General features: G+C 43.6%; 1 protein-coding gene across 3 annotated transcripts in view; it reads right to left on the reverse strand.

Moving 5' to 3' along the window:
* Positions 1 to 18,779, reverse strand: part of LOC144495904 (uncharacterized) — a 72,208-nt gene that overhangs the window by 39,289 nt on the left and 14,140 nt on the right. Inside the window, exon 1 of one of the 3 annotated variants that reach the window (XM_078216701.1) lies at positions 5,872 to 6,050. The exons of 1 other annotated variant lie outside the window; for it this stretch is intronic. The gene's annotated coding sequence lies outside the window, so the exon portion shown is untranslated. Of the gene's footprint in view, positions 1 to 5,871; positions 6,051 to 18,779 lie in introns of those variants that run through there. One more of the 3 variants, XM_078216702.1, reaches the window with a different exon arrangement.

Consider the following 18,779-nt stretch of genomic DNA (forward strand, 5'->3'; position numbering starts at 1 on the left):
ATGATTACTAATTCTCAAAAGTGAACAACTGCACACATGTATACAGCTTCATTCCCATGAACTATTATAGGAGATTTTAAAATGACCATAGAATAAAAAAATGTTTCTTTATGTGTTTTGTTCCCTCTTTGTCTTGGCCCAATCTTTCCTTCTGTACCTGATTTAACATTGAATTCACCCACCACACCCCCTTCCCCCACCCCTTTTCTCAGTCTTTCCTCTGTTTAGGTCTCAATCCTTAAATCTCACTGTTTGAGAGGATACACTGTCTGTCTCATTCTTCACCTAGGTTACAGATGCCCTGTTACTCAGACTGGGCCATTATCAGCAAATCTTTAGTCAGAATATTTTAAAGTCCAAACTTAAGTGGACAAGTCTGACCAATGGGGTGTGCCATGAGATGGCCTGATCCAGCAAAATCTACAGTAGCGTTACAGAAATAAATATTTACTCCAGTGCTACCATTCACACACATTTAGTTATTTCAGCAAATATCATCATTTTGAGAAAAAAAACTATCTATTATTCAAATTGTAAAACTAAGGACCCAAAATTTGCAATCAGTGACTCTCACCAATTTTTACAGATGCATCAAAGAAAGCATCCTTTCCAGATGTATCACAGCTTGGTATGGCTCCTGCTCCTTCTCAAGACCGCAAGAAACCACAAAGGGTTGTGAACATAGCCCAATCCATCACACAAACCAGCCTCCCATCCATTGACATTGTCTACATTTCCCGCTACCTCGGGAAAGCAGCCATCATAATCAAGGACCCTACGCACATAGGACTTACTCTCTTCCACCTTCATCCATCAGGAAGAATATACAAAAGTCTGAGGACACGTACCAACCTACTCAAGAACAGTTTCTTCCCTGCTGCCATTAGACTTTTCAATGGACCTACCATATATTAAGCTGATCTTTCTCTACACTGTATCTGTAACTGCAACACTATATTCTGTATCCTCCTTTCCTTCTCCCCTATGTACTCTATGAACGGTATGTTTTGTCTCTATAGCATGCAAGAAACAATGCTTTTCACTGTATCCCAATACATGTGACAATAATAAATCAAATATCATTTGCTATGCTTACAGTTGCCCGCAAACTTTGTGAATTTTTGAGTGGTAACATATGGTATTTTGAGATAATTGTCAATGTGGCGCCTTCTAGAGGGAATGTATGAGCAGGGCAAGCAACAGAGTGGCTCTTCAGCCCGAGTTAAGTATCCTCACTGAACCAATAAGAATCTAGACTGGGAAGTATTAATTATAATAGGCTATTCCGTGTAAAATCATGTATAGGAAGTGAAAGAGAGTGAAAGCAAAATAGGATTGAGATAAGGGATAGAAAAAAATCCTTAAAAATTATATACATTTTTAATTTTTTAATAACATTTTCAACCATAATAAGATTCTGAAAGAATGAAAATCCATATTTATGAAAATAGATTTTCAGGGACAGAGAGGTTGACAGTAATTAAGACTTAATATGCCATTAAAAATTTACTTACACTTGACAGCACCAACCGTGACATTTTCTGGCATGTTTACTGGGCAAGTACAGTAACTTCACACCCGCCGTGTGTCTTAATCTTTCAGTAAAGTCCTGCTTTAGGGAGGATCGTGGCAAATTGGAGAGCAACTTCTTTCCGCACTTAACTGTGCTTAAGCATTGTTAATCTCATCATTACTCTTTTCATAAAACCTGGGCTAATAGGTAGATAGTCTCTGATTACTACTTCTGGGGAAATAACAAACCTTTTAAGAATACAGGAATTTTTTGTTACATTTAGGATGTCACTAACATCTAGTAACCAGAAGAAATCCTCACCTCCCATACATCTTCATTTAATTAACCCATTCAATACTAGTGAAAGTAGAAAAGTTAGAAAAGATAACTATGTTAAAAACCAGCCACGCCACCTCACTGCTGCTTCAGGTGTACTTTATGTCTAAAAGTCCGCTGTCAATGAAGAACTGTAAAGACATTACATTGACAGACTGTATTAACTCTTTGGCCAGTCCTCAAGAGTTTTCTGTTCTGTTCATATTTTGGCAAGTTTGGCAGCACATTTAATTGCTGGGAATCACTTGTTGTGGTCAGATGAAGAGAGTACAGATAATGAAGGTCATTTGGACTGTCTTAGTCAGACAACCAAAAGGAGAAAACCAAAAGTCTACAAATAAAAGTTGGTATGTCAGATGAATTAATATATATGGCATTCCTCCATTTACTACTTTTTCATGAAGATGTTAATCTGTTATACTTTAAATAAAGAGGAACACCATCTGACAGATAAGGCATTCATTTGCTGATATTAGCAACAATAAATCTTTCCAATTTAATGGCCCAGTATAGCATCTAACTAACCCTTGAACCATTCCAGGGCTTTCATGTGACTTGGGAGTGTATTCCAAGTGATCATTCTTTGTGTGAAGCCATGCTCCCTGATGCCAAGCTCAGATTTATCTTTCAGTGGTTTGAGTCTATTCCCACTTCTCTGAGATATCTTCAGTACTACACATTCACAATCGAGGTTGACAGTATTTGATTCGTGACATTGCTCATAGTAATTCAGATAATATGCTGTTATAGAACAACTGATATGTGGAGTACTTTGAGATCATAATGTTTAATTGTCTTGAAATAAACCCAGTTTAAGGGTACTTAATTGGTGTCTGGTCAGGAAACCTTTGCAGCTCAGAATGGGCCTGTCAGCTTCAAACTGTAATAACCAGCCTTTTAAGAGTATTTTACATCTTCCATGCTGCTGTGATTTCTGTACATGCTGCACAGTATTAATATTACTTGTTGGTTCGCCATAGTGTGATGCATAAGATATAAGAGATGTGCTGATGTATTCTGTTATTGCAAATTTAATGTTAAGAGGGCGTGAGAAAGTAATGTAACACTTTTTACAACATCCCAAACAGATTTTCAGTCAATTAAGTACTTTTCAAGTGTAATCATTTCTATTAGGGGAAACCTGACAGTGAATTTGTGCACGGCAATGCGATAATGACCTCTATGTTTCTTCAAAACAAGTCTATGGGATCTTTTACAACCATCTAAGATGGCAGATGTGGGGCTCTCTGTTTGAAAGATGGCACCTCCGAATATGCCACACCTCCTAAGTAATACATCAAAATATCAGCCTGCAGTTGGTCTTTAAGCTGGACTTAAATCACAAGTTTCAGACTCACGTCAGATTACTGGCACTAAGCTACACCTGATGCACTGACATTGTCAACTGCAGTTTTGGGCTGTTTAGCAATGAATTAATATAATTAAGGGAGAGACTAAGTTGGATATAAATGGTTTCACTGGTGTCACAAGTAGGCTTACATTAACACTGCAATGAAGTTACTGTGAAAATCCCCTAGTCGCCACACTCCAGACCCTGTTCAGATACACTGAGGGAGAATTTAGCATGGCCAATGCACCTAACCAGCACGTCTTTCAGATTGTGGGAGAAACCGGAGCACCCGGAGGAAACCCAAGCAGATACAGGGAGCACGTGCAGATTCCACACAGACAGTGATCCAAGCCAGGAATTGAACCTGGGTCCTTGGCGCAGTGAGGCAGCAGTGCTAACACTGTGCCACCATGCCGCCCGGGTTTTGTGCTGTTTAGCAATTAATTAATATCATTTAGGAACAGATTAAGCTGGATATAAGTGGTTTGCTTTAAGAAAATCAATTGAAAATTAACTGTGTAAATTTAATGCACAAGATGGAGATGATGTACAATATAGAATACTATTTGATATGCTAGCGTGCAGTGAATAGTAGCTGTCTAGAGGCCATGTGTTTCCTCATACTTGATGTGTGCTATATCAAGTCATCTGCTGTGCACGCTGACTGTGAGGAAGGTTTTACCAATTTGTATTCTGTTTTTGACTTTTTTTATGAAGAGGGCAATTGTCATTTGGGTAGCCATGTGATGGGGGTAAACGAAATAAGAGAGGAGCAAGCCCTAAGCCGTGATTGTAAAGCAGTAAGCTGAAAGTTCATTGCTTAAGCCACAAATCAGCAAAGAGCTGCAACTTCCTGCAACCTGAAATTGTTGTTGTTCATTAAAGCAGGAACTGTGGCCCATCCTGGAAGTTAAAACAAAGCAGTGAGTGGGGAATGTGGTATAGTATCAGTGTGGAGAGGACAGGCATGGGAAGGGATTTCCTGGTCCTGCCAGTGGCAGGGATTGTCGCGGGCGGGTCAGGAGAGGTATACAAGACAGGGTCATATGGAGAGAAAGGTGTGCGAGCTGGCACATACACAGTGGGGTGTCAGAAAGCAGGAGCAAGCATTGGTGAGATTGAATACTAAAAAGAATTAAAATAGCTTTATTCTGGAAGGAGTCAAAAATATAAATTGCAAATCTATAATTGAATGCGAAGCAGTCACACAACTTCTCTAGCAATAATAAATGTTTAATTAGTTACATATGATGGTACAAGTTGAGAAGAAAACCATGATATCTTCACACAATCACCAGAATTTTCCACTCTTGTGGCCTAGCAATGCTTTCATTGTATCTCTGATTAAGATCACAATGGCCTTTTCATAACTAGATTGGGAAATGCACAAGTGTGGTTTGACCCCGACACCAGGAACCCTGTTTCATGCTGTTAGGTTAACAAAGCTGGGCAGTTATATTACTTATAAATGAAAGCTTGACAATACACTTTCAACACACAAAAGGAAAAAAAGGCTCTTAAGATTTAAAAGATCATGGATTTACATGTTGTATGTAAAAAGATGACAGAGAGAAGGACAGGTCATCAGAGAAACTTGACTTGATCTGTGTGATATATTACATCCACCCAGGAGATGTCTTGTTTTTAGGTCTCATCCGAAAGACAGCATTTCCAATAGTGCACCCTCGCTGAGTTGGTGAGATAGGGAGCGGGAAAGCATGAAGCAATTTGAAAACAAGGATAAGAATTTTAAAACTGAGGCATTACTGGGCCGGTAGTGGAATGCAAGCAGGTGGTGCGAATTAGAATATAGGCTGAACAGTTTAGGATGATTCAAGTTTACAGAGGGTGCCAGATTAGAGGCTGCCAGGCAACAACTCTAACAAAACTGCCTCACTACTGCACTGGTGAGTCAGCCTCATCTTTTGTGTGCAAGTCTTTGGAATGGGACTTGACTCAGCGGCGAGTGTGCTACCATAGAATCCCTAACAGTGCAGAAGGAGGCCATTCGGCCCATCAAGTCTGCACTGACTCTCCACCAGAGCATCTTACCTATCCCCATAACCCCCCATATTTACCCCACCAATCCCCCTAACCTACACATCCGAGGACACTTAGGGTCAATTTAGCATGGCCAATTCACCTAACCTGCACATCTTTGGACCGTGAGAGGAAACCGGAGCATCCGAAGGAAACCCACGCAGACACGTGGAGAACACGCAGACTCCACACAGACGGTCACCTAAGGGTGGAATTGAACCCAGGTCCCTGGCACTGTGAGGCAGCAGTGCTGTTCAACTGAACCACAGCTGATAGATACATTTTCTTGATGCTAAAACAAAGATTTTTCACGGTACAAAGGTTGTTCTCATTTTGGGGACGGGGAGGAGTAAAAAGCTCAAAGCATATGACTCAAATGTGGTTATAATTAAAACAAAAAAGAGAAATTAGATTTTCAAATGCCAAGTTTTAGTTTGGGGGGTCACCAAAACACCCTCATTGCCCGGGCTTGTCATCTGCTATGAAGGTATCAAGAAATGTGCTTAATAGACAAGATTTAATAGATTCAGAATGGCCCATCTACGATCGTGTAAGCGACACTGGACATTGTATTTGGCAACACAGGCACGGTTTACGGGTTTAAAGGTTTACAGCGAAAAGTAATACTCACACGAGTAAACACTAACTTTTCAGTGAAATGTCCTTTGGCAAAAGATTTTGCAGAAAGTGCGAACTGTTACCACTTTTCGCAATGAATCTGCGCGATTAAAAAAATCGCTGCTGACGTTGCATAAGAAAATTACTAGGTTTTATAACAGGCAAGAGAACGCCTCCAGCTAAGTTACACACGTCTGAGTGAGGCGGGTTCTGCAGCCTGTAACATTACGCCCAACTTTCACTGACATCACTCATTCAGCCAAGCAGAATTTCCTCCGGGTGCCACTGAGAGGAGCATCACGCCACTATGTGACAGCACAGGGCAAAGCTTCATCAATATTCAAACCATCACTCAGTGAGACAAGTACTGTACACCACTCCTGACCCAGTCACACTCTCCCAGTCTTGAACGCAGCATGTCAGCAGTGTGTGCAACACCACTCCCGACCAGCCCAATTCACATCCCCCCGTCTGAGCATCATGCCAGCATTGTGCACACCAGGTGAAGGACCTTTCCCCCTATTCAAAACATCACTTCAACGTTGCAGCTTGTGGATTACATAATGAAGGCAAACACCCTAAAAGGCTGATACAACTGCAGTATGAGAGAAAAGGTTAAAAAAAACATCTTTAAAATGACATAGCTAACTTTTTTTTCACAATTTCAATATATCACAAGCTCTTGCAATCACTAAGTCGGTGAATTCACTACTGCGCATGGTGTAATACTCAACAAAGCAGGTCAGGAAGTTCCTGTGTGCCATGTATGTTCAGTAGGGAGTTGGTAGGAAATGGATGGATTATAGTTGGTCTCAGGTTTGAGAGGAAAACTAAGCCAGGATTCCTGCTCTTTTAAAAAGTCTTTACCATGTTGTCCAGCAGTCCTAATTTAACCTGAAGTGATCCCCAATTTACCTTTTCTATTTTCTATGATAAACCAGTCACACCTCCACAAGCTTGTTTTCCAGTATATGAGAATATGACAGTGACATTCCAAAACAAAAATTACTAAAACTCTCATTTTCTTGACACATGCTTGTAATTATTTGTAAGACTTACAAGACACCACCAGAACTACCACAGATCTGTTCATACGTTTATCTATATTATCTAAAATTCATGGTAGGTCATTTATTATAACAGCAGAAAAATAGACCATATAATGTGCTATGTACTATAGTATAACTGGCAAAGACCTGCAAACATCTGTGGTGCAATTAGTATCTCTATTGCAGCAGTACATATTTAAGTCTCCATTGCATGTCATACCATCCTTCCCATGCCACCTCTCTCATACAACCCCTCACCCCACCCTTCTTCCTATGTCATCCCCATCCCCATTCCATCCCTCCCATCTATTCCCCATTCAAACCCTCCCCCCCCCACCCCCCCGCCACCGCCATTGCAGTTGCTCCTCTCCTTGTCCCATGCTGTCACCCCACTGTCAAAGAATCCCTACAGTGCAGAGGAGGCCATTCAGCCCATCGAGTCTGCACCGACTCTCTGACAGAGCATCTTTTCCAGTCCCACCCTCCGCCCTAGCCCCATAACCCTGCGCATATACCATGGCTAATCCCTCTAGCCTACACACATTTGGACACCAAGGGGCAATTTAGCGTGGCCAATTCATGCACATCTTTGGAGCACCCAGAAGGAAACCTGTACAGGCACAGGGAGAACATGCAAACTCCACACAGACAGTCACTAAAGCCTGGAATCAAACCAAGGTCCTGGCGCTGTGAGGCAGCAGTGGTAACCATTGTACCACCATGCCCCTGCTGTTCATCCATGTCATTCCACTCTCATGCTTCTGCCTTTCCATTCCTTCCCCCCATATGTGTCCATCCCTCTGCCTCCCATGCCCTTCATTCCTTCCTATGCCATGCCCCTTTCATGCCATTCCCCATACCCATGCCATTCCCCTGCCTCACCCTGCCAACACCCCCATGACATTTCCTCTCCCATTCCCTCCCCTTTTCTCCTCCCACAACAGTCCACCCCACACCCTCAGGCTATTCCACTTCTCACCCAGGCCATTCTATCTCCCTTGCCATTCTATCCCCCGTACTGTTCCATCCCTCTTCCCACTATATTTTAGCCCAATTCTACACCGTTCCATCTCCCAATCCCATGTTATTCCATCCCATCCCACACTCTCCACACTATGGCATTCCTGCCCTACCCAGACTATTTCACCCCCCTTTCCATGACATTCTCCCCATTGCCTACCAAATAAACCCACCAACAGACGCACTCATCAAACTGACCAACTAAATCTGTCATGCAAGCAAAACTGCAAATTATATTATTATAGATAGTTAGAGACATATTAATATCTGGATAGCCTTTTGCTATAAAGAGACGATTTGGCAGAAAGTTGTCCACTGTATCAAATATGGCCTGCCTCCTTAAGGCTATAGGATCTAATTGGGCCAGGGCAGAAATCTAATTGATCGACTTAATTATGACCCATGGTGAAGTGGACACAAAATGAGGTCAATTAGAGATTAATTGCTGTTGCTGAACTAAGGTTCTCATCAAACAAAAAGTCTGGAGCAACAACCCTTTGTTCCTGTTGTAGAATGAACTGCTGGCAACAGCTCATTTGATTTTTGAGGCTTCGGTGCATCTTATAAAAGAGGGAGGACAAGCTAGAACAGGCTTGTCCAACATGCAGCCCGAGGGCTGGATGGGGCCCTCAAAAACCCTCCACCCGCTCCCAGAGCAAATTTTCAAAATACTGCGCAAACAGGTTTGACTGGAAGAATCCGTGTGCAGCTACTCCTCCGTTCACAGGCTGTTTCTTCCCCATTCTTTCTGCTGATCAGGCTCATTAGCGAGCAGCAAACGTGGGAGGGAAATAGGGGGCAATTGTACCGGCTCGCCACACTGGTCGATCAGCATGGCAAACCGAGAAGATTATGGGCAAAGATAAAAAAATCCTATCCTTCTGACCCTGTTTTGCCGGCAAGATTGGCAAAAGAGTGCAAAGCCGATTAACGTAAATATCAGCTGACTTCCCTTCTCCTGCATGGCATCATCCGACCTCCCAGAATCTTCCTCCTTGTCGGCGAGATGTCACGCTGATGGGGATCAGTACTGATCTACATCAGCAGAGACCAGGTGCCATGGTCACGCCAGGTGGATTGGAGGCCATTGAACCCCCTAGGTGGTTGTGGGCAGAGGTGGGCAGTGCTCACCTGGCGGTGGCCAATTGGCACTGTCTTGTTGGGCACCATAAGTGTGCCAGCGGCAGTGCCAAGGGGACAGGACCTGAGTGGGGATCAGGCTATGATGGGCCATATACACAAAGATGCAGGGGCTTATTCATGGGGGGGGTTATTGCAAGGGGGGATATGTTGGGTGTCGATTCAGGCAAAGGGATGATTGTCACAGGGGCGTGTGTGTGGGGTGGGGGTGTCGTAGAGGGTTCGCTGGGGGACTCATTGGAAGGGTCTTGATACCAGCAACCTGTGTTGATATGGGGCGGTGACAATGCTGCCACTGATGCAGGGGTGGGTCCTGTGTCCATGGGAGAGTTGGCAAGAAGTCTCTCGGTTCACTGGGTGATCGGGGTGCCCTGCGCAATAGTGCCCGAACACTTTGCAGCCAGCTTCACTGGCTTCGCTTAGGCCGGTGTGGAATAATCCCGTTTTCAGACTTTTTTGACCCTTAGAATTTTTTTGGGAAGATCGCCCCCCATAAACTATGATTGGAGGAGTAGTGAACACCAGCAGCGGTGAGCTCAGGCCCAGAGAGCAAATGTGCCGGGGAACACGGCCCACTGGCGTTTGGACCAGGAGTTGAGAGAGTGTGGGTAGGTAGAGAATGCGGGAGCTGAATGAGTCCATAAGTTTGGCTCACTCCCTGTCTCTGGTTTCTCACACCCTGACGCGCACACACTACCATGCACTCTCACAATGGGTGAGGGTGACTGAGTGAGCACCTTGAGACTAGGAATGAGTCGAGCACCGACACTCCCACCCTATTTTATTCATGTTTATTCATTACTTATTGTGTTATTTTGCTCAGCAACTTGTTTCTTTTCATACTTCAGGTTGTTTTTTAAAAAAAATTCATGTTGAATGTTGTGCCAAACTTCATCTCCAAAATTTGCTCATCTGCCTCTTGAGTGAGAAAAGAATTGAAATGTGGCCCTCGACGCAAAAAGGTTGGACAAGCCCTGATCCTTCAGTTATCAATCGACAGGTTTCCTAACTATTCCACTCTGACTTCTAGAACATAGAACAGTACAGCACAGAACAGGCCCTTCGGCCCACGATGTTGTGCCGAGCTTTAGACTTCTAGATTGTTTTCAAATTAAGCAAGAGTGACAAACTATGTAGATTGTTTAAATGTAATTATATGTAGAGATAATTAAACAAATTAAGGTAATATAGCAATTTACTTCACTTCAATAGGAATGTGCATTTAATTGTAAAGCAAAGTCAAATGTAAGCAATTTTGGGATAAGTTGTTGGTCACTATGTCCAGTAGATTTGTAATTGGTAATGCACCACTAGTCCATTCCATAGAATCCCTACAGTGCAGAAGGAGGCCATTTGGCCCATCGAACCTGCACTGACAACAATCCCATTCAGCCCCATCCCCATAACCCTACATATTTACCCTGCTAATCCCCCTGACACTAAGGGACATTTTTTTTAACATGGCCAATACACCTAACCTGCTCATCTTTGGAGTGTGGGAGGAAACTGGAGCACCTGGGGAAAACCCATGCAGACACTGGGAGAACATGCAAACTCCGAGCTGGATCTGAAACTGGATCTTGCCAACAGATCTGAAACTGGGTCCCTGGCGCTGTGAGGAAGCAGTGCTAACCACTGTGCCACCATGTTGCCTCTAAAGGAAAGGGGAGATCCATTTTGCCTGTGTAGAAATTATTTTATGACTTTCATACCTTCCACGTTTGGTGTTACAAGGAGATTTGTGGCTTTGAGTACACATCACAAAAATAGGTAGCTATAGTATCACACAGAAATTATCTTTCGTCAACAACAATTACATTGAGTAAATAAGAAGATGACACATGGCTGCCTGGCTGGATAAACCAATGATCATTCAGTCATTGGAAACATGTTATTCAGTTAAGACCCCTCTGTCCTAGCTAACAACGGGAAAAAAAAACTAGGCATTTTATTTGTTAATTTTTTTTGTTCTTGGTGTTCCAATTTCCTTTGTAATTATCCCATTCATGTTAGATCTAAGATGGCCAGGTTGTGAAGGATAGAATGCTTCTACAAATTTTTTTTTGGTTTACAAAGATACCCATAACAGATCATAAACACCAACAACTATTCTTCCAGCCAGCTCTGATATATACAGTAGCACAGTTGATTTCCCCTTAAATATCCACCACCTGGTTACAATTAACCCCAAACTGATACACAATTAGCAACACATATCTCAGTGATTGGTTTTATCAGGCCCCTGGGCCACTTGTTCATGGTTGGTTCAATGTTTAATTGGATTGCATCTTCATGCATGTCACTATTGCAGTTTAGCTAGTGTTTTGTCTCAGGACTATAACACTCCATTCTGCTAACCCCATAATGACCAAGATTTGCCCTTGGTTGCCAATTGTCCTCATTTGATAGATAATGTCTGTCTGTTCCTTTACATTCCTGATTCTCAGTTTGCAATTGAATGTGGTTTAACCATCATTAAAGATATGTATTTCAAATTTCCAGTTTGTGCAGTTCTTCTTGTTAGGGATGTCTTAAGGCAAATTTATCCCTTTACCTGCCAGGTCGATAAGGGGCTGAATCACTAGCTTCCGATTTGTAAATAAATCCATTTAGTTTGATATTAGTGGGCAGATTGTTTCAAGAATCTGGCAGGAGAGTTAATGGTGATAAATTCTGTGTATCCATTCATGGATGAGGAGTGAGGCTGGTCTATCAGGTCAATTTTCAATCTCCCTGTGCAGATGGGGAAGCGATAACTGCTTAAAAATGAAAGCACAATGAGCCAGCCCAATCTGATTGCATTGACTGACAGAAATCTGTTAGGAAAATAAACATAGGAAAATGAAATCTACTCTTCTAGAACCAAATAATGCTTCCACGTCAATGTCTAAGTCTGTTTGAAGACAGGATTCAGCTACAAAGATCCCTTGTACAGATTGCAAATGCATTTGTTGATTCACAATATGTGCCTTAGGAGTAAAATAGAAGATTTTCTCCCTTGCTTGCAGATGGTCCGATTACAGTTGATGGAACTAGGTCTCTCAATAAAACTTGTGTGCGGCTTTCAGTCAATTTGAAATTCAAAATCCGTTTCTTATTTGGCATTCTGCTGGTACTAGGTTTTTGCAACGCGTGTTTTGTTTGCTACTATTTTATTGATACATGTAGATCTCACCCCCACCCCACCATGTAAATTTCAATCCAAGTATGAATGGTTGCAACATCAGTTAGCTAATTTATTAGTGTCACAAGTAGGCTTGCATTAACACTGCAATGAAGTTATTGTGAAAATCCCCTAATCAGAACTGATGTAACGGAAATGAAGAAACCTTGAGAATGGAGTGGAATTCCTGCAGAAATCAGAATGTGAGGAAGTGTAGTGGAATTAGTTGTGGGAGCCTGTAGACTTATAGTGAATAGTAGTTAATAGCCTGTTTCTAGGAATGGACACAGAAAATGAGTTGGAGATGGACAATATGAAGGCAAGGGAAATTGGAAGTAAATTTGATGACATTTTCCAGTTCAAGGCACGAGAAGAAAATTACACGAATCCAGTTATCAAAGTACTGGAAACAGGTGAAGAATCCTGAGTAGGACTGGAACAAAGAATGTTTGAAGTGTTCCACAAGAAAGGGAGGCATAATTACAACATGTAGAGACACCTATAGCAACAGCTTCCATTTGGAGGAAGTGAGTGGAAATAAATGAAGTTGTTCAGTATGAGAATGTTCAGCCAGGAGGAGGAGGATGTTGGTGGATGATGACTGGTTAACACTCCCTTCAAGGAAGAAGCAAAGAGCCCTTGGACACTTCTGGAGGTGGACATCGATTGAATGTTCACGGTGAAAAGGGGAATGTTAGGATGAGGACAACTGTTTAGATGGTATCAGAAAAGTCATAGATGTAGGTAGGAAGAGACTGGACAAGAAGAGGAAAAAATAGAATTGAGATAGGAAGAAATTGTTCAGTGGAGCAAGATTATTATGTAAGGGCAATAACTTTTCATGATTCTGCCATTCACACTTCCTGTAAACATTTTTTTTTCTTTCTTGTTTTCCTTGTTCCTTTTCCAACCTTTCCTTCTTTCATTTGTTTAAAACATGATATATATCTAACTTTTCCCAGCTCTGATCAAAGGTCACCTATCTGAAACTTTGGGCCAGATTTTCATACGCCTATGGGGTTGGGAGCTGGTGTGGGTGTCTATTCAAAATCCATGTCCTGGAGGTTGTTTCAGGATCCCAATGCTTCCAGGAAAGTTTGGAATTTTCAAATGGCTGACGTTATGGCGTCTTGCTGCTCATTAATGGGCCATTAAGGAAGTTGTTAATGTGACTCTCTGGTGGAGAATACTATTTTTAACAGTTATTTTGGCAAACAAAAACAGTCTGCTGTAAGTTACTGCCCAGCCATTGAGTTCATCATAAGGACATCTGGAAAACCTCCTACATTTCAGTAAAAACTGTACTTCTCATGAACCTATCTGCACTGGTTGGAGCGCTGAGCCTTCATTTTGCCTGCATAGCCCCTTTCATCCACACTAAACCTAAGGCCCTCTGAGGGGTTGCATGCTCCAATCAGCAAGTCACAGCAGGCTCCAACATGGCTGCCGCTTGTCTTTGCTCCTGGCACCAGGCGTGCAGCCTCCACCTCCCTGGAGGCATTTGGGGCCACAAATTGGGTGTCGAGCTGGTCTCCTGTCCAATTAGTGTGCTTGAATTTAAAAATAGCGTTCTGAGAGTGACACAGTTCAGATGCAGGATCAGGACCAGAATTCATCTGGGGGTCGGGTTCTCAACCCTACTTTGAAAATATGGCACACTAAAACTCTTGTTTCTGTCTCCATAGATGCTGCCAGGTTTGATGAGTATTTCCAGAATTTTCTGTTTTCTCCCTCTTATCCTTTTTAGTGATCATCTGTTTGGGGGTGGGGAGGAGCGGGAACCTAATGATGTTGTGATCTCTGTCGAGACCGATAAACCTTAACAAGGAATGTGATCTTTCAGTTAACAGCTAACACATCAAGATTTCATATGTTAAAACTTGTACTGTATCAAATGACTAAAAACACTCTTGACTGAACATTGTTTTCTTCTCCAAGCCGCTTGGACTTTAAATTGTAGAAATAAATGGTTCCATTGTACTCTCCACAGAATTACAGTTCATATTGCAAGCAGTTCACAACCGCTCTCAGCTTTGAATGGGTTACTTCCTTTTTATTTTCCCAGTGGGGTAACCTCTAATCCCTGAATTATTTCTCAGTGTCAGAATTACACTGTAAACTTCTTCCTCCAGCTTCAAGTCTTCCAGCCTTCTTTGACTCCTCACAAACTCTTCAGTCTTCAATCTGAGCTCCCACCAGCATTCTGTGTGGGCAATGATAGCTTCAGTATTTTCTCTAGTGCAGGCCTGACTGGTTCTATGTCTTGCTCTCTACTTCTCATTTGGCTACAGACCACGTGGGACAAAATTGCAATTGCTGTCTGTCTGTGATATTCCTGTGTATAGGGGAAACCTATAATCTGATCTCAAAACCTCAACTCTGTTCCTCATGGCAACAGTAAACACATTAGCATTGTATCTATCTAAAATGTTAATTAGTTATCCTTGATCATAGAATCTACAGTGCAGAAGGAGGCCATTTGGCCCATCGAGCCTGCACCTGCAATCATCCCAGCCAGGTCCTATCCTGTAATCCTATTTATTTACCCTCCTAGTCCCCCTGACACTAAGTGGCAATTTATCATGGTCAATCAACCTAACCCACACATCTTTGAAATGTGGGAGGAAACCGGAGCACCTGGAGGAAACCCACGCAGACACAGGGAGGACATGAAAACTGCACACAGATGGTGACCCGAGGCTGGAATCGAACCCAGGTCCCTGATGCTCTGAGGCAACAGTGCTAACCAACTTGTTCCCCACTTCCTCTCATTTTTAAAGTAAAGGAATAGTTTGCAGCACAACTGTTTGTAATTTAATATCGGGAAACCTTTCTGGGACTCTGGGAGATTTGGGGTGGGATTTTCTTGTCCCCACAGGGATGGGTCCTGCTGCAGTGGATGTGGTGAGCCAGCCAAGACTGTTGACTTCAGTGGCAGCCGAGACCAGAAGATTGTGCCATCAGGGTCTACTCTTCTTGTAGACATGGAAACTGCTGTCATTGCCCCCAAGTATCAATACTTTGTACCTCCTTCTTAATAAAATAATCTGAGTTTTACTCAGATTGCTGACAATTAAACCACCCAGGCTTACTCTTAAAGCAGATTTCATTGCAGGTCACATGACCCTACATTTAAAGCTACACCTCAAAATATGGAAATCTTATAAACCAAAAGATACAATCTTAAAACATAATCTTATAAACTGTAACACTTTTCTTCAGACTTTCGGTTGCTCATGTTGAATGAATAGAATACGCTTAGCCACAGATGAATAACAATTGTTAATTCATAGCTCCCCTTCACTGATGGGATGGCAGATGTTCCCTCTTCACTGTAGCCTCACTCTCCAAGGCTGCATTCCTGCCATAGTTTTTCAAACTTTGACGTGAGCGTATGAGTTATGCCTATCTCTTTCACGGCATACAATTAGAACTCTGACTTTTTTTGATTTTGATTTGATTTATTGTCACATGTATTAACATAGAGTGAAAAGCATTGTTTCTTGCGCGCTATACAGACAAAACATACCGTTCATAGAGAAGGAAACGAGTGAGTGCAGAATGTAGTGTTACAGTCATAGCCAGGGTGTAGAGAAAGATCAAATTATTGCAAGGTAAGTCCATTCAAAAGTCTGACAGCAGCAGGAAAGAAGCTGTTCTTGAGTCGGTTGGTACATGACCTCAGACTTTTGTATCATTTTCCCGAAGGAAGAAGGTGGAAGAGAGAATGTCTGGGGTGCGTGGGGTCCTTAATTGTGCTGGCTGCTTTGCCGAGGCAGCAGGAAGTATAGATAGAGTCAATGAATGGGAGGCTGGTTTGCGTGATGGATTGGGCTTGCTCTTGCTTCCAAGGCAGTGGGCTCTGGGTCCTGTCTCATTGAGCTGGATCCTGTCCACTGTAGCAGCACCAACAGGTGAGTATGAGTCCCAAGAAGGAGCTCCAGAGCCCAGCTTTATCATGCCCCTCCCAGACAGAATTGGTCATGCTTGTGATTTTGGAAGATGCCATTTTACCTGTGTCGAAATGGTGGTGCTGCCAGGACAGAGTTTGACCCTCCCTCCCTCACTGTTTGTGTGCCCCCAATTTACCTGGAGCTCCGTGATGTGCTGGAAGAGTTGCCACCTGTTTTCTCCAGACTCCCCACTAATACCAAGCGGATCCTGTTGTTGTGGTGGTGGAGGACATTGACACACTTCCTGCTGGAAGCCATCACCTGTGAGGCCCCCATGCCTCACGTGGACCTGTACCCACCCCATCTGGATGCTATGTGCACACTCATCTACAGGCTGTAAGTGCCCCTGTTACCATTACCATTCTCTCTGCAGCTCAGTGCAGAGCTGGCCACACCCAGAAACATTGATGGTAGGATAGCCCAGTACACCAAGCTGTGTATTTTTCCTTTGAACCACCCTTGCCCCTTCTGTAGCTGGGGTACACCATGTTTCCAATGATTGTTCCTGCTGCATGGCCACTGCTCTTCTGCACTGTCTCCTATCTCTGATATCAGACTGTGAGATCCTTATAGCTCCTGGACTGCCTGTCATCTATGACTCCTTTCCATTTCACAGCAGTGAACAGTTCCTACTGTGCAGAAGGAGGCCATTCAGCCCATCATGTGTGCATCAACTCTCCAATAGAGCATCTTACCCAGACCCTATCCCTGTGACTCCACATATTTACCCTGCTAATTCCTCCTAACCTACACATCTTTGGACCATGGGAGAAAACCGGAGCACCTGGAGAATTCCACACACAAATGATTAAAATCTAACATGGATATGGAAATTGGAATTCAGCTTCAGGCTTTCTCTGGGTCTGAGATCCCCCCATCAGACATTGGGTAATCTACAACTAACAAATCATCAACAGAGGACTTGGGGTTTTTCATTTACTCTGAATTATTTTTTAATGGTCACATTACTCTTCTTTTCAATAGTTTAAAATGGCACAGTCATACACATCAGCAGAAACTCCATTACCCAGATGGACTGGAACAAGAAGCTGTCGAGATTGACTTCATGCCTCTAGTGAATAGAATACACAATGCAGGAACTGCAGCAAGTTCCAGAGATCAAACATCCAGCTCTGAAAATCAGTGGGGGCGATTCTCCCATCCCACCGCACTAGTTTTTTAGCGCGGCAGGCCGGGAGAATTGCATGTCGGCCGATTCGCAAGATTCGCACATGTGTTCCTGTGGTGAACCATCGTTGGTTCCCACTGGATAGTACTGAGCCAGGGCTGGCCAGTACTACAAGGATGTACATATGTTACTGTTGGATTGTACTACTGTTGCTGTTGGGTTAGGGTAGGGTTGTTACACCTGTGTTTGTTACTGTTGTGGCACATCCCAGTCGGGCTCCGCCCCCTGGGAGAGGTATAAGAGTCCCTGCTCTGGCCGGGACCCCTTCAGTCTGGGATAGTGTATATAAGTTCTGATAGCTTCATTAATAGTTAATAAAAGCCTTCATTTGCTGAAGCTTCGAGCCTCGTGTCTAAATTGATGTGCATCAATTTTATTAACTATTATTAAACTCTCGACGGAAGAAAAAAAAAGGAGAGTATGGAGCAAATTCTCAAGCCAGAACGTCTGACGCTAGATCCACGTGCGGTGGGCGCTTCTAACACCTTCGACCACTGGCTGAAGTGTTTCGAAGATTACCTAGCAGCCTCCGCAGCGGTCACTACAGATGATGGTCCTCCATGCGAGGGTAAGCGACACAGTCTACCTCGCGATCCGTGAGGCCACCACCTATCCTAGGGCCCTCGAGCTTCTAAAGAAGCGCTATACAAAACCACCTAACGAGATACACGCTCATTACCTCCTCGCTACATGACGTCGGCAGTCGGGCGAAACCATGGAGGACCATGCCAATGAGCTCTTACAGCTAGCCAGGGGTTGTGACTGCAAAGCTGTGTCGGCTGAGCAGAGCATGTACGACCTCGCCCGAGATGCGTTTGTGGCTGGGGTCGGGTCATCATACATCCGTCTCAAACTGCTGGAAAAGGGTAATCTCAACCTTACCCAGGCCATCGAATTAGCTGAAATGCTCGAGTCGGCTTCAAAGAGCTTAGTCTTATATCCAGAGGACCACGTGGAGACAACGTGGCAGGAGCAGTCGCAAATCCCTCCTCGCCCCTCGGGCTCGAAGTGCTGTGTTATGGCGTGCTCCCATTTGGGCCAGACGACGGCGGCAGCCCCATGCGGCCCGCGGTGCTATTTCTGCGGAGGAGCAAAACATACCCGACAAAAGTGTCCCGCTAAAGCGGTAATGTGCACCGCATGCAGTAAAAAAGGTCATTATGCAAAGGTGTGCAGATCGAAACCCAGGAACGGCAGTGCGGCCTGCGATTCTTCGGAGCTGGGATCATCACCATCATCGTTGAAGTCGTCGCGGGGTTCATCCACGTGCGAGTCCAGGACGACGCCATTACGGTCGACGGAGTCGGAGGAGTATGACCACCAGGGGTCACTGAGTTTGGCGCCCTCACCCACGTGCGATTCATGGGGGCGGCCATGTTGGTCGACGATGACCACGAGCGACCAGCA

This window comes from Mustelus asterias, chromosome 7 (genome assembly GCF_964213995.1).
Source record: "Mustelus asterias chromosome 7, sMusAst1.hap1.1, whole genome shotgun sequence".
NCBI lineage: Eukaryota > Metazoa > Chordata > Chondrichthyes > Carcharhiniformes > Triakidae > Mustelus > Mustelus asterias.